This window comes from Sminthopsis crassicaudata, chromosome 2, assembly GCF_048593235.1.
Source record: "Sminthopsis crassicaudata isolate SCR6 chromosome 2, ASM4859323v1, whole genome shotgun sequence".
NCBI classification, from domain to species: domain Eukaryota; kingdom Metazoa; phylum Chordata; class Mammalia; order Dasyuromorphia; family Dasyuridae; genus Sminthopsis; species Sminthopsis crassicaudata.
In genome coordinates this window covers 263,372,267-263,391,539 of record NC_133618.1, presented here as the reverse complement: position 1 = coordinate 263,391,539, position 19,273 = coordinate 263,372,267, and the positions used below count along the sequence as shown (strand labels likewise).

The 19,273-nt window shown below is 38.3% G+C and overlaps 1 protein-coding gene across 3 annotated transcripts in view; it reads right to left on the bottom strand.

Moving 5' to 3' along the window:
• The window catches only part of FMN1 (formin 1), a 513,415-nt gene extending 508,213 nt beyond the window's left edge, over window positions 1-5,202 (bottom strand). Inside the window, exon 1 of one of the 3 annotated variants that reach the window (XM_074289194.1) lies at window positions 5,109-5,202. The gene's annotated coding sequence lies outside the window, so the exon portion shown is untranslated. The remainder of the gene's footprint in view (window positions 1-5,108) is intronic. The other 2 variants (XM_074289191.1, XM_074289190.1) reach the window with 2 other exon arrangements.
• Between the last annotated feature and the right edge of the window lie 14,071 nt (window positions 5,203-19,273).

The window sequence follows — 19,273 nt, the reverse complement described above, 5'->3', positions numbered from 1 at the left end:
CTCCTACATGATCTCTCCATTAGCTACCATCTTACTCTGCATGCTTGCTGGCAGGAGGTTATGCCAAGTGTTCTTCACTTCCATCCTATACTTACACTCTTACAGAACTGACCAACTGGCCTACCAACTCTTTGGGATTAAGGCAGTACTTCAAAGAAGGATGGTCCTAAAATAAGTCGTCCAAAACATTCAATTAGGGAGGGCTGGTCTTCCATAACATATTAATATGAGATAATTTTTAAAAATTGAATCCATTAAATGACAATTCACAGAATAAAAAGATCTCGTATTAGGAAAGATCTCAAATGTGAACTTTGAAGAAGTCTAACTTGTAAGTGACCAACTGCTGATCTCCTAACATATGATACATCTAACCTTTGAAAACTTGAAGTGAAAGGGAACTTATGACCTGAGGGAATCTACTCCATTTCTGAATGACTCTATTTGTAGGGAAGTTTCTTTTTTTTTCCACATCAAATACAAATTTGTATTTTTGCAACTTCTAAACTTTACTCTTAGTTCTGTCCTCAGGGTCCCAAAAGGATGAATCTATGTCTTCTTTCATAGGACAATCCTTCACTTTAATCATGCTCCCTATTGAGCCTGTAAGTTATATAAAGAACTCATTTTTTTTTGATTAAAGGTTAGACCAAATGACTTTAATGGGTTTTTTATGGATATCTCTTTCATTGCTCAAGAAGAGACCCTTTGGGGAAGTTCTCTATGATCTCCTGACAGTGGACCCCGGAATGTTTGAACCACAATTGAGGTGGATAGATCTGACTGGCAAGATCCTTAGCTATTATTGGAACTACTACCTACTTCTTATAACTTTCTATGATGTTTTCTCACAATTTTTTGCAATAAATTTATATATTCTCACAATAAAAAATTTTATATATAATTTATATAATAATATAATTCTCACAATAAATTTATGGAAAGGCTATGATTAAACAGTACTTTCTGGTTACAGTGCTTTCACATACATTATTCACTCTGATCCTCAAAACAACCCTATAAATTACTCTTAAATTTCCCCCATTTTAAAGAAGAGAGGAGGTATAGTTAATGATTAATGGTTAGAAAGACACTTTAAACACCAGAAAGTTCTTTTGGTACATACTAGTTAAATGACCCATCACAGTTGTCCTAAGTAACTCTTGAAAGCTATACATTGCAGAGAAGGTGTTGACTTGCATTGACAGAGAGTTTCCTTTCCTAAGACTTTTTCTATACCATAGAAATCATAGATTTAGTGCCTGTTTCTTTTAAAGTTGAATAAATTTAATAAATAAACAAATAAACAAATAAATGAATTGAAACCTAGAGAAATTAAATGACCCAGGGGTCACATAAGTGTTAAGTGTCTGAGTCGGAACTAGAATTCAGATCCTCTGACTTCCAACTTAATGCTCTTCTTCAGTCTCTACTATACTATATTCCATCTTTATTAAATTATTTTTATAAGAGACAACTCAGGAAAAACTGGATTCATATTCTACCTCTTACACTACTGTGTAACCTATGACCCTGATCAAACCACTTTACCATTTAGTGCCATAGGTATCACTCAGACTATAAGTCAAGTGTCTATCTGCATTGATAGAAATAGGGCTATCCCAAAAGAAATATTTGTATGTATCTCCGTATGTTCTAGATCTTATGTTTATTATTATTAATCCTAAAACCTAGCTTGTATATGGGAGGTCTATTTGTGAATGATTATTTGAGTATTATTCCAACATTTCTATAATGCATATATATGCATATTTATGTATATATGCACTTATTTGTTGATACAAGTATATACTTATACAAGTATACATATATCTTTATATGGGTGAGTGAGTTTGTATATGCTGTTGCACTTGTGATTTTACTGATATAGAAGCTCATTATAAGGATATTCCCTTTACCAATGCAAATGATAGTTTATCACTTAAAGTCTTAGTGAGTTGTCAGGTACACTGAGTAGTTACTTGCCCTAAGTCACATATGTGGTACGTATGAAAAGTGATTCTTAAGAGTCTGTCAGAGTCTTTTGGACTTTGAAGCCAGCTCTCTAAACATCATACCATACCCACTATTGCCCAGCACAGATATAACTATAACTGCTTTGTCAGCCCTTCATCACATAAGAATAAAAACAGAGAAGCTTAAATTCCCTTACAAAGCTAGTCTGTTGGTGCAAGCTCATATTAAGTTCACAAGGATTCAGCCCCCACAGTGTAGCAATAGCGAAAGATCAAGCAAATCAGATTAATGCCTGAAACTTTGTCAGCAGACAGGCCAGGACCTGCTGAGTATCTTATTTTTAAGACTGATGTATATAACTAAGAAATAATGGATATCCTTGAAGACAAAGTACTGTGAGAGTATAGAGGAATATTAAAAAAAAAACCCTAACAAACAGTTCATGCTGGTCCTATTACTTAAAAGCTGTAATTTCAGGCTAGAAAATTTTCCTTGTTGGGCCTCTGTTTACTTATCTGAAGAATAAAGGTGTTGTAATGGATTATTCTTAGGGTCATTTTCAGCAGATTTATAAATCTATGATTTTATGATCATTATTATTAAACCTGAATCCAACTCACACATGAAAGATCATATTACCTAAATATGTTAATAATCTATGAATGTTAAGCATCTGTAGAGAAATTTTGCAAGTTGGACAAAGAAAAGTTTAGTAAGACAATTTCTAAAAGCAAGGATGTCTAAAATTCAGTCCTGCCTAGAAGAAATTTCAAGAGTTCCAAAGCTTTCAAACTGAATACTAGGTCCAAGACCTTAGTTAAGAGCCTAAGATGTATAAGAGAATTAAATTTATAAATTCTGCTTCCTTCTATGGAGAAAAACAAGAGATTAAATTTCTCAAGGATAAGACTGATGATCCTCAAATTGAGTCTTCCTAGATCACTTCATATCAACAATATGATTTCCCATCATTTTGTCTTTCCAGCTCCCGGGGAAAGAGGTTGCAATTATTTAATTCTCAATTTCATAAATGAAGAAATTAAAATATGCAGACATTAATGATTTATGAATCTTTTATACACTACCCTTGAAAAGCATTTTCTGTAAGAAATTATATATTCTAAATATATCACATAAGCTTAGCATTTTTTCTTCTTGCATGTCCCCATATACTGTCCCCCAACATATTTGTCATAGCAATTTATTTTTCTCATAGGCATTTCCCCTATTTATTTCCTATCATTTGTATCACATGTACAATATGCATAATATATGTATACATTTATAATTCTCCATCAGATTATAAACCCTTTGAAGGTAGTAGCTGGGTCTTCAGACTCTCCAAATTAGAAAGAACTTTACAGATAAGTCCAACCTGTACTTGGGCCAGTCTCACTTGAAGACGGTCAATATTAGGGAATTAACTTTCTGCCATAGCAGCCCATTCCCATTTCTGATAGCCATGTTAGTTTTTCCTACTGAGCTAAACTCTGCTGAACTACAGCTTTCTGGTTGTATCATCGAGGTCCAGATAGAACACTTGTTGAACCAAAATCCAATGACCTTTGCAGAAGAAAGAAAAACGTTTGAAAATAAAAGTCATTGTACTCACCAGCGTTTCCATAAAAAACTGTACTATGTTAATGGTTAATGGTAAAGGAATAGGGCAGATCCTGAGACCCAGGACGTGCTAATGAATTTTTCCCTAAAAGAGTATCTTCAGTTCATTTGAGCTGAGAGTTGACCAGTTACACAGGGCCTTCTATCCCCTCCCTAATACTGGTAGACTAGTAAGAGAAATGACATTCCAGCCACAGAAGACTCTGTAATAGGACCTGCTGTCCCTGTGTAGTGCCATCTCTAGGATCGCAAAGGGTTCATAAAGAAACGGAGGGGGAATGGATGATTCTTGCACTGTCACTACCACGGGGGAATGGATTTTGCTCACTTCCTCAGTCCTCTCAAGTATGACAATTGTTCACTGTTTCTGATTCTATCCCAAGTGGGCCAGATTAACAAATGACAAGGTTTGTGAAGCATCTGCCTCACCATCATAATTCAAGGTTCAACTATGTATTATTCCTGTTGTAAAGAAGAGGAAACTGGATCTCGGAGATGTGAAGTGATTCGATCAGATTAGCAATGGAAACTGGGATTTTAGGCGATGCCTTCCTGATCCCAAGTCCGGTGCTCTTTCTGTCACCGAGAGTTATCAGATTCCCCAAGAACTCGGGAAGTAATTGTGTCACATTGATAAAAGAAAAGGGGAGCCCCAGAAGTGTTAACCAGGGGCTGTTTCCCACAGCGCACTTTCCCGCTCCTCCTTACTGCAGGTACATACATGTTTCCTCACACCTGTCCCACACATACGCACCTAACCACTTGTCATTGAGGTGGTGGGGGGGATTAGAGCTCAGTTTCAGGAGAGTGGAAACACAGATACTGTTTTTAAGGTCAAACTTCATGTGTCTGAGTGGAACCTTCCTCTCAGAGGAAAGCGCTAAAGGAACCTCGGAGATTCTCAGGTTTGGACCTGACTTTGGAGGTTAAAAAACAAACCCGCAGAGCCTGAGAGGCTGACTTGCTGGGTCACCGGGAGTAAGTGGTTCTGAGGAAGAATGAAGAGATGCGGCTTTTCCAGCCCAAGGCCTCGGTAATAATCCCGGTGCAGCTGACAGTCCCCGGATTCCTCAGCCAGCCCCACCGCAGTGCTCCTAACCCAACTGGGGAATAGCTAAAAGAAGGCCCTGCAGCCGCCCCACCCGTAGTCCGGAGCGGGGCGCGGGGCGCGGGACGGGGTGAGGTGAGGGGGCTGGGGCGCTGCTCCTGGGGACTTTAGGGGCAGAGGAAGGACAGCACCTGGCCCCGCGGTGAGGGACCTCACGGGCAGGCTGGCGGGGGAAGGATGCTAGGAGACTGAGGGCCAGTGCCGGGGGAGGGGAGAGGGCAAAGGCGGCGGGGGAGGGGGCGGCTCTAGATGGTGAAGTAAGGAGTAAGACGGGTTTTAAAGCAAAACCCCTTAGGGATACTGCAGTTAGTGGCCAAAGGTAGCGGGGCAGTGGGGGAGGGGAAGCAGGGCCGACCACCGGGCAGAACCGAAGGAGAAGTGGGTGGGCAGGGCTTTCCTTTACCTGGCCAGGTGTGGCGGCCGCGGTGGCTGCAGCGAAGATGCTGCCGCGGGTCCCGAGCCGGAGCCAGAAGCTGCCCGGACTGCTGCCGCCACCGCTGCGGCCGGGCCCCGCCCCCGCCCCGCCTCCGCCACACCCCCGCCTGACGGAGCCGCCCCGACTCCGGGCCGGACTCACGCGCTGCCGGCGGCGTTTGTTTGGGGGAGGAAAGAAGGAGGGACTGGGGAAAGTGCCGACCAATCCGCACTTGTCCCGGAGACGCAGAGCCGGGGAAGGAGGAGACACTGACCGCGGAGCGCGCTGCGGCTCGGGGTCTGGTCCCGGGGATGCTGCCCCGGCCAGCTCCGCAGCGGGGGCGGGCTCCCGCCAGCCTGGGGCTGCGTGTAACCCCCGTCTCTGCCTCCGGGACGAGCGGGGCCGCTGGGGTCGAGGAACGGACAGGGCCCTGACCTTCCGCGCCCCTGAAATCAAAGGCGGCAAGCGCGGGGGTTTGCAGGAGACCTACGGGAAGGACTGAGTCACTGCGCACCCAGGCCTGAGAACTTGGAGCGCCCGGATGCGCGGGGGTCCTCGGCCCCCACACACGCACGCCTTCCCGGCTAGCTCCTGCTACGTCTGAGTACGAACCCTATTTATGGGAAAAGGAGGACTCACGCAATGAAATCCAGAGGCAATCCAGAAACCTTATGGTCACTAGGCGCTCAACCTCCCCCTCCCCCTCCCCTTCCCCCTTCTTCCTCTCCCTCCTCCCCCTCCCTCCTCCTCTTCCTCTCCCTCCTCCCCCTCCCTCCTCCTCTTCCTCCCCCTCCTCCCCCTACCCCTTTCCCTTCTCCCCCTCCTCCTCTTCCTCCTTCCCCTCCCCCTCCCCCTTCTTCTCCTCCTCCCCCTGCTCTTCTTCCTCCTCTTCCTCCTTCCCCTCCCCCTCTTCCCCCTCCTCCCCCTCCTCCTCTCTTCCTTCCCCTCCTCCTCCTCTTCTTCTTTCTCCTCCTCCTCCTGCCTCTATATCTCTCGCTCTCTCTCTGTTTCTCTCTTTGTGTGTCTCTGCCTCTGCCTCTGTCTCTGTTTCTCTTTCTCTCTCTGTCTTTATCTCTGTTTCTCTGCGTGTCTGTCTTTCTGTATCTATTACTCTTTCTCTCTGTCTGTCTCTGTCTCTGTCTCTCTGCTTTCTCCAGAACTAACAAGAAAATTGCTTTAACTAGTCTTACTTTCACCTCTTTTATGGCAAACTGAAAATGGACTAAGAGTATAAACAGAACACTTCTTACTCTACATGGTTCACTGATTTCTTTCTTTACTGTATTATTAGAGTCCTTTACTTCTTCATCCTCTTGGATATTTAAACACAGATCTTCCTGCCTCCGGGGTAGTGTTCTTTGGATTTCCTTAATAACATTTTACATAGAGCCATTTTCCCCTGTTATCACCATATACCAGGTAGATATCTGTGAGAATACTTTGGATTCCTCCAATTTAATCATTATATACTTTGTTTCTTTCTTTAACTTAGTTGTGTTTCTTTAATCAGTTGACCACTAATGGTGAATTTTCCCATTGTTTATATTTAAATATATGACAAACATGACATTTTAGAAAGGCATAGATTTATAATGGGGAGAATATTGGACTAGAAACAGGAAGTTTGTTGGCTCCTAAAGCAATGTAGACTTTTTTTTCCCCCTGAGGCTGGGGTTAAGTGACTCACCCAGGGTCACACAGTTAGGAAGTTTTAAGTGTCTGAGATCAAATTTGAACTCAGGTCTATCCACTGCGCCACCTAGCTGCCTCCAAAGCAATGTAGACTTTATTCTACTCTCCTAATCTTAGTTTGTTGTTCAATCATTTTTAGTTATGTCTGACTTTTAATGAGCCCCATTTGAGAGAGTGGTTTAAATTTCCTTCTCCAGCTCATTTTATAGAGGAGAAAACTGAGGTAAACAAAGTTAATTGACTTTCTTAGAGTTACATACCTAAGTAAGTATCTGGGGCAGAAATTGAAGTCATGTCTTCCTGATACAGGCTTTATTCACCATTCCACCTAGGTAAGTTTACTCAAGTATAAACCAACAATACTTTCTTATCTCATATAGTTACCATTAGACTCAATTCAGACTCAACATATTAAGCTTATTATATGGAAGATACCATGGAGATAAAGATGAAAACAAGTCAGTCCCTGAGCTCAAGATGCTTACAGTTGGATATTATGATAAGGCATGTACACAAATATGGGTAAGCCAGTTTGACTGGAACCGTGCTTCAAGGGGGAAAAGCCTGAGGAGGTCATCCAGAATCATATTGTAAAAGACTTTAAATGCAAAAAAAATTGCATTCTAGAGGCAATAGAGAGTCACTATAGCTTCTTAAACAGGACTATGACATGTTAAGAAACATTTTAAAAATAATGTATGGTGAAAGGTGTATTAAACAAAGGGAATAGTGGAAGAGAGAGAGCAGCTTCTCTAATATGCCAGTGAGAGACAACAGGGCCTGCACTGGACTGGTTGTGGTGTTAGTGGAACCAAGGGATGGATGTAAGAAATATTAACATGTTGAATGGATGGATGGATCGATGAAAGGAGGGAGGAAGGAAGAAAGAAAGAAACAACCAACCAAAAATAAATGAAAAAGTATTTATTAAAGCTTACTATATGCCAGTTATTATGCTAAGCACAAGGGATGGAAATGCAAAAGTGGGGTCAATCCTTCCTTTTGAGGAGTTCACATTTTAATAAGGAGAAACATTACTTATAGGAGTGTGGTAGGTGAAGAAATATCTTTGAACAGTGGAATGATAAGATGAGAGAGGGGAATGAAAAAGGGGAGACAGAGAGAAATAAAAAAAGAGACAGAGAGAAAGATTCAGACACTGGAAGTTTGGGGTTTGGAGGGTTGAACTATAGTAGCAACAGCAGCGGATGATGGGGGAAGGGGAAGAATGGGATTAAAGAAGATTTAGCAACTGATTGGATGGAGGGTATTAAGGAAAATGGGGGAAGAGCCATGGATTTTGTTTGATTTAGGAATATTTTAAAATTTACTGACAGAAACAAGATTTATGCCTGGGAGTTCACATCAATTCTGGAAAAGAAGAAAGATTTAACCCAGAGTTGCTTAGCATTGTCTCCAGAGCTTTCTAAACCCTGCCTGTTTTTAATGAAATCAAATCAAATCAAATCAACAGATATGTATTGAGCTCTGTGTTAGCAGTGGAGAAGAAAGAAAAGAATATCATGAAGTCTCTACCCTTAAGGCAATCTGGTAGACAATCAAACTCATAAAAAAGTGAAGCCTGGGGACCTTCTCAGAAAAATGTTTTATTTTCTGGTCTACATTCATAATTGAAGTATGTTAAATTTCATTTAGAAGTCAGGAAATTTTCCTCACACACAAATACAAAGACCTTCTGAACCTAGGTTAAGAACCTTTGGAGATATTCTTTGAGTTTCTGGTGATACAGAAGAGGAAATTCATGAAATCATCTCTTTCCCTGCAAATGTTTCCTTTTCCTCACTCATATCCTGATTATAGGAGACTTCCCAGACTACCTGCACTGCTTCCTCACTGTGGATCCTGGGATGTTAACAAGAATTCACTAATATTGTGGCCTACTTCTCAGAAGTCCTAACCCAAGGGTGAGTCTTTAATGTATCATGCTTTTAGGCTACAAAGCACTTTTTTGCACTATCTGATAATAATCATGAATATGAATAAGAACACATCTTTATAGCATTCTGAGATTTCTCAAGCAGCTTTACTTAATGCTCATGGCTGTCTCAAGGCATTTTTAGCCAGTTTCAGGATTCCACAGTTTAGGACAAGGAAGCCCACAGCACAACAAACCAGAATCAGCAGAGAGAAAATAAAGCAATCCTGCTTGATTGAGGGGTCAGTACAATAAAAAGGGCAGAATGAAACAATAGAAATAGGGCTTCTAGAGGCCTGGCAGAAGGCAGAACCACAAGAAGTAAAAATCATGTAGATTTTTCAATTTAATATTTTCATTTTCCCTAGTTACATGTAAAACAATTTTTTAATATTTGTTTTTAAAACTTTGAGTTCCAGATTTTCTATCTAGACCTACCACCCACCCTTCATCGAGAAGACATATGAATCAAGTAGATTTTTGTGGAATTCTTATCTGTGTCAAGCAGAAGCAAGCATTGGGGGATGGAGTGAGAAATCTGGACTTGAAGTACAGGTCAGAATTTGGGGATTTTTACTGATTTATACTGGGATGGGAGAAAGAAATTCCCCAGTTCCTGGAGAATTGTTGGCTAGTTGAAAGGGGCTTTTGGTTTTTACTAGCCATGGGGAGACTCAGAGAATTTGAGTCTGCTTGTGGGCTTCTTCATTTAGCAGAGTGAGGAAGTTACTGAGGTCCTTAAAATGACTCATTTTATAGATAAATAATCTACAATTCAAAGATTTCAATATCCAAGACTGCAGATTGTAAGTATTCTAAGAACACTATAGTTAAATTCAGAGTATCTGGGGTTGGATTCATGTTCTTTGTCTTACTACTTCTCTTACCTTAGGCAGGACCCATTAACTTTCTAGATTTCAGTTTCATCATTTGTAAATTGGGGAGTAGTAGGATTTGAGGATTGAATTAGAATAATCTCTAAGCTTCCTTCCATCTTGAAATCTATAACACTAAATGTCAGGGCTGGAAATTCAAACCCATGTCTTTTAACTCTTAGTCTAACGAATGTTCTTTCCATCTAACCATAGTGATCTCAACAATTTGCAATGGTGGGTACACTGAAGTTATATTATCAGTAAGATGAATTTTTGCTATCTAAATGGAACCTTCCCATTAAACTTGCAGCTGAAACCTTCTATATGTACATCTCTGTCATTAGAATTTGAGCTCTCTAAAATCAGGGATTGTCTTACTTTCCTATCTTTAATGCATGGTGATTTTTACATAGTAAGTTCTTAATAAAATTCCTTTTCATTTATTCATTCACTCATTAAAATATTCTAAGACTTTATTTCTCTGCCTTCTTCATACCAGGCCCTCAGATCCTTTATTGTAGAAGCTGTTAGATCTTGGGTAATCCTGACTGTTGCTCTTTGATATTTGAATTGTTTTTGTCTGGCAGCTTGCAGTATTTTTTTGTTGAGATTGTAGTTTTGGAGTTTCGCAGCAATGTTCTTTGGATCTCTTTCAGAAGGTGCTCAATGATTCTTTCAACCATTATTTCCTGCTCTGTTTCTAGAATATTGGAGAAATTTTCCTTAATGATCTCTTGTAGAATGTTATCCAGGCTCTTTTTTTTGGTCATGGCCTTCAGGTAGGCCAATAATTTTTAAATTGTCTCTTTTGGAACTATTTTCCAGGTCAGCTGTTTTTCCAATGAGCTATTTCACATTCTTCTTCCATTTTTTTCATTCTTTTTGGTTTTGTTTGACTGATTCTTACTGTCTCACAAGAAAGCAATTAGCTTCTATTTGCCCTGTTCTAGTTTTTAAATTGTGATTTTCTTTAGTCAGCTTTTGTACATCTTTTTTCCATTTGTTTATTCTACTGTTAAGGAATTGTTTCTTCAGACAATTTTTTTCTTTCCTTTTCCAAGCTGTTGACTCTCTCATGCATACTTCTTATTTCCTTTCTCATTTTTCTTCTACCTCTCTTATTTGCCTTTTAAAGTCTTTTATCAGCACTTCCAAGAAGCCTCTTTGGACTTGAGACCAATTCATATCCCTTTTTGAGATTTCTTCCATGTTTATTATGTCTTTGTCTGAATTTGTGTTTTGATCTTCCTTGTCACCATAGTAGCTTTCTGTGGTCAAGGTTCTTTTCTGTTTCTTGCTCATTTTCTTTCCTTTTCTATTGTTCTTTCCTCTTTTTTACTTTTATGGTTGAGCTCTGGATAAAGGGCTCTGTCCCAAGCTTCCTGTGTAACTCTGAGCCTTGACTTTGAGTACAGGGGTCCCTTGTGTTTGCAGGGAAGCTTTGCCTGTGCTTTTCAGGAAATAGCCTGCTTTCTAGAGTTTGCCTTCTGAGTTGGGACTGGAAGCTGCCCCCCTGATTTGCTCCTCTTCTGAACAAGGATTGAGGGTCTTAGTTGCTGATTTGCTGTGATTTCACCTGATTTCCCAGAATTTATCTGAGCAGGATATAAAACCTTTTTCACCCCAGTGAGACTAGCCTTTCTTGAAGTTTTTTCAGTCTGCCAGAAGGAGGTGATCACAAATAACAAGTTTCAAAGGTATTTTGTGGATACTAAGGAGGACTATGGAACAATGTGCATGGTTTTTATTCCTTTTATTTCATTAGCATGCTGTCCCCCAGAAACTATATAGTGGTATGGAAGCTACAATGTGATTGTAGGATGGAATTTTGCAGAGTAGTTTCTGAAAAACTGAATTCTATCTGTAACACAAAAACTGTAATGGACCTAGGAAGGATTTAAAGTCATACCTCTAGCTCTACATGAAGTTCATATACAGGGCAAGGAACTGGAAACTGAGCAGATGTTCATCAACTGAGGAATGGCTGAATAATATAAATATTATATATTAAATAATATAAATTATAGTTACAAATGTAATAGAAGATTATTATTCTGTAATAAATGATGAGCAGGTTGATTTCAGAAAAGCCTGGAAAAACTTATAAGAACTGATGCTAAATGACATTGTGCAGAGCAATAAAATTATGTGATGATCAACTGTGATGGACTTGGCTCTTTTCAACAATGAGGTGATTCAGGTCAATTCTAATAGATTTGTGATGGAGAGAGCCATTTGAATTCAGAAAGAGGATTATGGGGGCTGTGGATCACAACTTAGTATTTTCACTTTTGTTATTATTGCTTATTCTTTCTCATTCTTTCCCTTTTGATCTGATTTTTTCTTGTGTACCATGATGAATGTGGAAATATCTTTAGAGGAATTCCACATATTTAACTTATATTTAATTACTTGATGTCTAACGGGAAGGGGAAGAATGAGAAGAGGGAGAAAAATGTGGAGCACAAGATTTTGCAAGAGTGAATGATAGTGAAAAACTGTCTTTGCAGATATTTTGAAAAATAAAAAGCTATTAGTATAAAAAAGTTTGTATGCAGTTTCTGATAGTAATTGTTAGGCCTTAGTTAACAATTAGTTAGTGCGAATAATTTGCCTGTTCCTATCTAGGACACAAACATTCTTTCAGTCACATAGAATCATAACTTTAACTCTTCTTTCTCTTTCATTCCGTCATATCTCATCAGTTGCCAAATCTCATAAGTTCTACTCAACACTCCTTAACTCTACTGCCTTCCCTCTTTGAATTATTTCTGATTTGTCCTTTATATAGCTTGTTTGTACATATTTGTTTGTTTGTTGTCTCCTCCATTGTATTGTGAACTCCTTAAGGCTTAGCATAGATGCCAGCTATGTGGCTCAATGGATAGAGCTGTGGTCCTAGAATTATTTAGTTATTATCTTAGTTCACTGGAGAAAGAAATGACAAATCACTCTAGTATCTTTGCCAAGAAAATCCCATGGACATAGTGTGCTAAGGTCCATGGGGTCACAAAGAGAAGGGACTCAACTGAACAACAACAGCAACAGCAAGGCTTAGCACAGTGCCTTGAACATAGTAGGTACTTAATAAATGCTTCATCAACATATATCTTGCTCTATATTTCTCCATTCAAGCCATAACCCCCAGGCAAACCCCTTTTAATTGGGCTACACTATTCTACATAGTTTTTAAATTAATATTCTTAAAGATCTGATCATGACATTTCCTTATCTGAGAAACTTCACTGACTCCCTATCACCTCTAGGACAAAATGCAACCCTTTCTGTTTGGGAATTACAGTTCTTCATACCTTGGCTCTAGTAGCCTGCTGGCTTTTCCCTCTACACAATGCCCCACGTATTTCATTCATTACATCAGCTTATTCCTTCATCTTTGGAATACTCTAAAGTGTTAGCTTCTTCAAGTGTCCTTTCCCATCTCCCAGTAGCAGTTAGCACTTCCCATAAAAATCACTTTCCATTTATTTTGTATGTATTCTGCATGTAGTTAACAATGAATATGCTGCATTTCTCTAATAGAGGCAGCTAGGTAGCTCATTGAATAGAGTACTAGACCTGGAGTCAGGAGGAAGACCTGAGTTCAAATTTGGCTCCAGTCATTTAATAGTTATATGACTCTGGGCAAATATTTAATATTTCTCTGCTTTACTTTCCACAGCTTTAAAATGGGGCTTTTAATAGAACCTACCTCCCAAGGCTGCTGGGAGGCTTAAGTGGGATGTAAACAGCTTAGAACAGTGTCTGGTACACAGTAAGGTACTTAATAAACATGTTTCCTTCTATTCTAATAGGAAAAAAAAAGTGCTGTAAGAGGAAGAATTGCTGCCTCATCTTTGCACTAACATTACTAGGGCCCAGCATAGTACTTGGCACATGGAAGGAACTTACTACTTGTTGATTCACAGGTCTGTTTGCTCGTTTGAGGACTAACTCCTATGGACTGACCCTAAAACAGTTCCATCTTGCTTTTCTATATCCCTCTCCATGCTTTTGCATTATCTTTCCACCATGCCTAGAATTCATTTCTTCTTTACCTGCAAATGGAAGAGTCCCAATCTTCAGAGAGACTGAAGAAGGAGGTTCAGAGGGAGCTCAAGCACCACTTTCTGCATGAAACCTGTCTTGATTCTCTCCAACATCTTCCCTCCCAAATCACTTTGTATTGATTTTTATTTACTTGGTAGGTATTCTGTATATACAAAAAATATAATATATTATGTATCACAGACACATGCATATATATATATATATATGTAATGTTTGTATGCATACATAAACACACAGGTTATCTTTCCCAATAGAATGTAAAGTTCTTGAGATTAGGAATTGTTTCATTCATAGTATTTGTATCCCCAGAATGAAGCATCCAGAAGCCTGGCATGTACAATAAGAACTTCATCAATGCTTATCAATTGATTGATTGACAGCATTAAACTAGATGTTCTCTAAGATTCTGTGATTCTGAATGTTCAAATCACTGGATCATGGGTATTAATGCTTCTCCATGAGTCTCATAGTCTCTCTGTTCCTGGAGACATCAAACGGGCTCATTAACATCTTCCAGGACAGATTATCTGTTTCATCCTAGAGACTGACATTTTATGTGAAGGAAAGGACATCTGTGGGAATCATTAGACAGAGACAAATGATCAAGTCCATTTGCAATGCAGGATCCGGAGAGCAAACCTAATCTCTAAGATGTTTCCACCTCATTTGCACTCAGCTGCATAATCAGCTTTTCATCTCTGCTTAGGATAAATGCAAACTGCCTGCTGCTGCATTCACTCTAGTATATATAGTTACTATTGAAAGGGGAAGGAAGCACATCTACAGACAGCCATTTATTGCCCTAAATTCTCTATAAGTACTTAAAGAGACATTAAAATACTGATCCCTGCAACCTATTAGATTATTTGGGGTGCAGTATTCAAAACAATTCAGCAAATATTTATTAAGGCTTACTATGCAATTAAAACCAAATTAGACAGTGCCTCTAATCTGGGAGAAAAATGCTAGTGTATATACACTATTATGTATTCATGCATATATGTATGTATGTATATGCTCATATATGTGCGCATTATTAAAAAAAAGGTAAAGTAATGGTAGAGAGAAGAGAAAGAGAACAACAGAGGGGAGACAACATTAAAAGGTCAAACCTGAGCTAACTCTGAGAGGCAGAAATAAGGAAGGAATATATTCAAGAGATGGAGGATCACCTACAAAGACAGGTGGATACTTTATGTGAGTAGGTCACATCATTTTGTTTAAAATAGAGAGTGCACAAAAAGGATAGGTACACTGGATAGGTAGAAGGGAACTGGCTGATGGAGAGCTTTAAATGCCAGGTTGGGAATGTTGTATTTTATTCCAGAGATTATAGGGAATGAGTAAATATATAAGGTGATGACATAGTCAGTCCTAGTTTTTAGAATTATTGACTCAAAACTATGAATTAGAGAAAAGAGAAACCAAAATGAGAGAGTCCAATTATAAGACTACAGCAATAGTTGAGGTGAGAGGTAATAAAAACCTATCCTTTGGAAAGAAACTTTGTGAGTTAGAAGAAGGAAGATGAAGGACAAAAGAGATATCATGGAGATAGAAGCAGGGGTATTGCTGAAGGTGCTGTTCTTGAAAGAGAATTGTTAAAATTTCAGTGTGACTCTTTATACCTGGTAAATTGGCAAATATTATAAGGTAGGGCTTGATGTGTTTTGTTGATTATCTACTTTAGACGAGAAAGTGATGAAGAAAATGTTAATGCAGATTCAATTTCAGTTTAGAGAAGTGATTATTAAACATATATCAGCATACTCCTTGGTAGTAGCCACAAAATCAATCAACTAATAAACTGTGAGATAAAGGATTAAGGGGAAGATAGCAATCAAAAATGACTCTTATCTTTGTGATAAGATGTGAATTTAGGTAACTTGGAAGAAACACCATATTCTCAGCAAAAATAGAGAAGTTGGAAGAAAGATGAGTTTGAAAAAAAAATTGTAATGAGTTTCATTTTGGAAATTTGTACTACACCATAGTCATTTCAGCTAGCTTCAACATTTAGCTTTAAGAAAAATCCTAAGGAAAAGCAGGCAGTAGACAAATGACAAATTTTGTATTCATCCATTTATTAAATAAAACTTTATGAAGCTCCTGCTGTTTTCAGAGTGCTATACAAGATATTGCGGGAAAGAAAAATTTTAAATAAGGCATTTTCCCTATTTTTATGGAGTTCTCATTCCAGGAGAGAGGTGAGTTACAAATACTGTAACACAAACTACTATACAGTAAGTGTATTAGAGAGATACTAAGCAAAGTGTTGCAGAAAGTCAGAGGCAATTAATCAACAAATATTTATTAACTGTTTATTATGTGCTAAGTATCAGCAATGCAAAAAGAGGTAAAAAAAATCAATAATATCCAGAGTCGTGGAAAATAAAATAGTTCAATCATTTTTCAGTCATGTCCAACTTTTCATGACCCCATCTGAGGTTTTTATTTGGCAGAGATATTGCAGTGGTTTGCTAATTCCTTCTTCAGATCATTTTACAGATGAGGAACTGAAGCAAATAGCCTTAAGTGATTTGCTCAGGTCACACAGCTAGTGTCTGAGGCTCTTTAAACTTAGATCTCCTAGAGTCCATACCTGGAAGTCTATTTATTTCAACATGTGGTACCCCAACAGAAATTACTATGATTCTCCCATTATAGACTAAGAAGAGCTTAGCACAATTGCTGGCACATATTAAATGCTTAATATTTATTAACCAACTGACTGAAGACTAACTCTTATCTCTTGTTACTGCTTGTACATATACTTGTGAATGCTGTGGGGGCTGTTAAAATATTCAGACTGCCAAGACTGAAAAAAACTTATTTATGATAAAAGATGTCATTAAAGTATCTCAGGTAAGATATCACCTGAAGAATCACATGAAAAATTACTTTCACTTCTCTGTAATCATAATTTACATCATGTTGTATTGCCTTGTAAGGAGATAGTAAGAACTGGAAGTTCAAGAACAGATCATAAAAGCACCCAAATAAATCCCCTGAAAAACCTCAGTTTCAACTTAACAGGAATAGACATAGTGATTAAAGTCATCTTATGCTTAACTGGAGTTGAGTGTGGGAGTTTTTCTCCAGTGGAGATGTTCTCAGATACTGCAAAATTCCTTATACTTGAAGAAATCTTACTGATTCCTCATTAAGGGGGAAAAAAACATAAAGTAACTTGAATAAACCTGCTGAGACACAAAGTTTAATGGATCTAAAATGTGTGTATTGAGACAAGGTGGTATGGTAGAATGGACAATGAATTCTAATCTTGCTTCAGCCACTAACTAACTTATGATCTTGAACAAATCCCTTAAACTTTCCTCTTCTGAAAACTGATGGGGTTCCACTAGATGACAGATAAAGTCCCTTTCAGTTCTCATTTTCTTTTTTTTTTCTTTTTTTTTTTTTTTTTGGTTGTGCAACTCCTTTTATTTTTTTATTTTTTTTATTATATATATATATATATATATATATATATATATATATATATATATATTTTATAATATTATCCCTTGTATTCATTTTTCCAAATTACCCCCCCTCCCTCTATTCCCTCCCCCCGACGACAGGCAATACCATACATTTTACATGTGTTACAATATAGTCTAGGTACAATACATGTGTGCGAATATCATTTTCTTGTTGCACAATAAACATTAGAATCCGAAGGTACATGCAACCTGGGCAGACAGATATTAGTGCTAACAATTTTCATTCCCCTCCCAGTGTTTCTTCTCCCAGTGTAGCTACCTCTGTCCATCATTGATCAACTGGAAGTGAGTTGGATCTTCTTTATGTTGAAGATTTCCACTTCCATCAGAATACATCCTCATACAGTATTGTTGTTGAAGTGTACAGTGATCTTCTGGTTCTGCTCATTTCACTCAGCATCAGTTGATTTAAGTCTCTCCAGGCCTCTCTGTATTCCTCCTGCTGGTCATTTCTTACCGAGCAATAATATTCCATAACCTTCATATACCACAATTTACCCAACCATTCTCCAATTGATGGACATCCATTCATCTTCCAGTTTCTAGCTACAACAAAAAGAGCTGCCACAAACATTTTGGCACATATATGTCTCTTTCCGCTCTTTAGTATTTCTTTGGGATATAATCCCAGTAGTAGCGCTGCTGGGTCAAAGGGTATGCACAGTTTGATAACTTTTTGGGCATAATTCCAGATTGCTCTCCAGAATGGCTGGATTCTTTCACAACTCCACCAGCAATGTATTAGTGTCCCAATTTCCCCACATCCCCTCCAACATTTGTCATTATTTGTTCCTGTCATCTTAGCCAATCTGACAGGTGTGTAGTGGTATCTCAGAGTGGTCTTAATTTGCATTTCTCTGATCAGTAGTGATTTGGAACACTCTTTCATGTGAGTGGATATAGTTTCAATTTCTTCCTCTGAGAATTGTCTGTTCATATCCTTTGACCATTTATCAATTGGAGAATGGTTCGGTTTCTTATAAATTATGGTCAGTTCTCTATATATTTTGGAAATGAGACCTTTGTCAGAACCTTTGTTTTTAAAAATATTTTCCCAATTTGTTACTTCCCTTCTAATCTTGTTTGCATTAGTATTGTTTGTACAGAAACTTTTTAGTTTGATGTAATCAAAATCTTCTATTTTGTGATCAATAATGATCTCTAGTTCTCCTCTGGTCATAAATTCCTTCCTCCTCCACAAGTCTGAGAGGTAGATTATCCTCTGTTCCTCTAATCTATTTATTATCTCCCTCTTTATGCCTAAATCATGGACCCATTTTGATCTTATCTTGGTATATGGTGTTAAGTGTGGATCCATATCTAATTTCTGCCATACTAATTTCCAGTTTTCCCAACAGTTTTTTCCGAATAATGAATTTTTATCCCTAATGTTGGAATCTTTGGGTTTGTCAAAGATTAGATTGCTATAGATGTACCCTTTTTTGTCCTTTGTATCTAATCTGTTCCACTGATCTACCGGTCTATTTCGTAGCCAATACCAAATGGTTTTGGTGACTGCTGCTATATAATATAGCTTTAGATCAGGTACACTTAGACCACCTTCCTCTGAGTTTTTTTTTCATTAGTTCCCTTGCAATTCTTGACCTTTTATTCTTCCATATGAATTTTGTTGTTATTTTTTCTAGGTCATTAAAATAGTTTCTTGGGAGTCTGATTGGTATAGCACTAAATAAATAGATTAGTTTGGGGAGTATTGTCATCTTTATTATATTCGCTCGGCCTATCCAAGAGCACTGAATTTCTTTCCAATTATTTAAATCTGATTTTATTTTTGTGGCAAGTGTTTTGTAATTTTTCTCATATAATTCCTGACTTTTCTTTGGTAGATGGATTCCCAAATATTTTATACTCTCAACATTTGTTTGGAATGGAATTTCTCTTTGTATCTCTTGCTGTTGCATTTTGTTAGTGATATATAAAAATGCCGAGGATTTATGTGGATTTATTTTGTATCCTGCCACTTTGCTGAAATTTTGAATTATTTCTAGTAGCTTTTTAGCAGAGTCTTTGGGGTTCTCTAAGTATACCATCATGTCATCTGCAAAAAGTGATAGT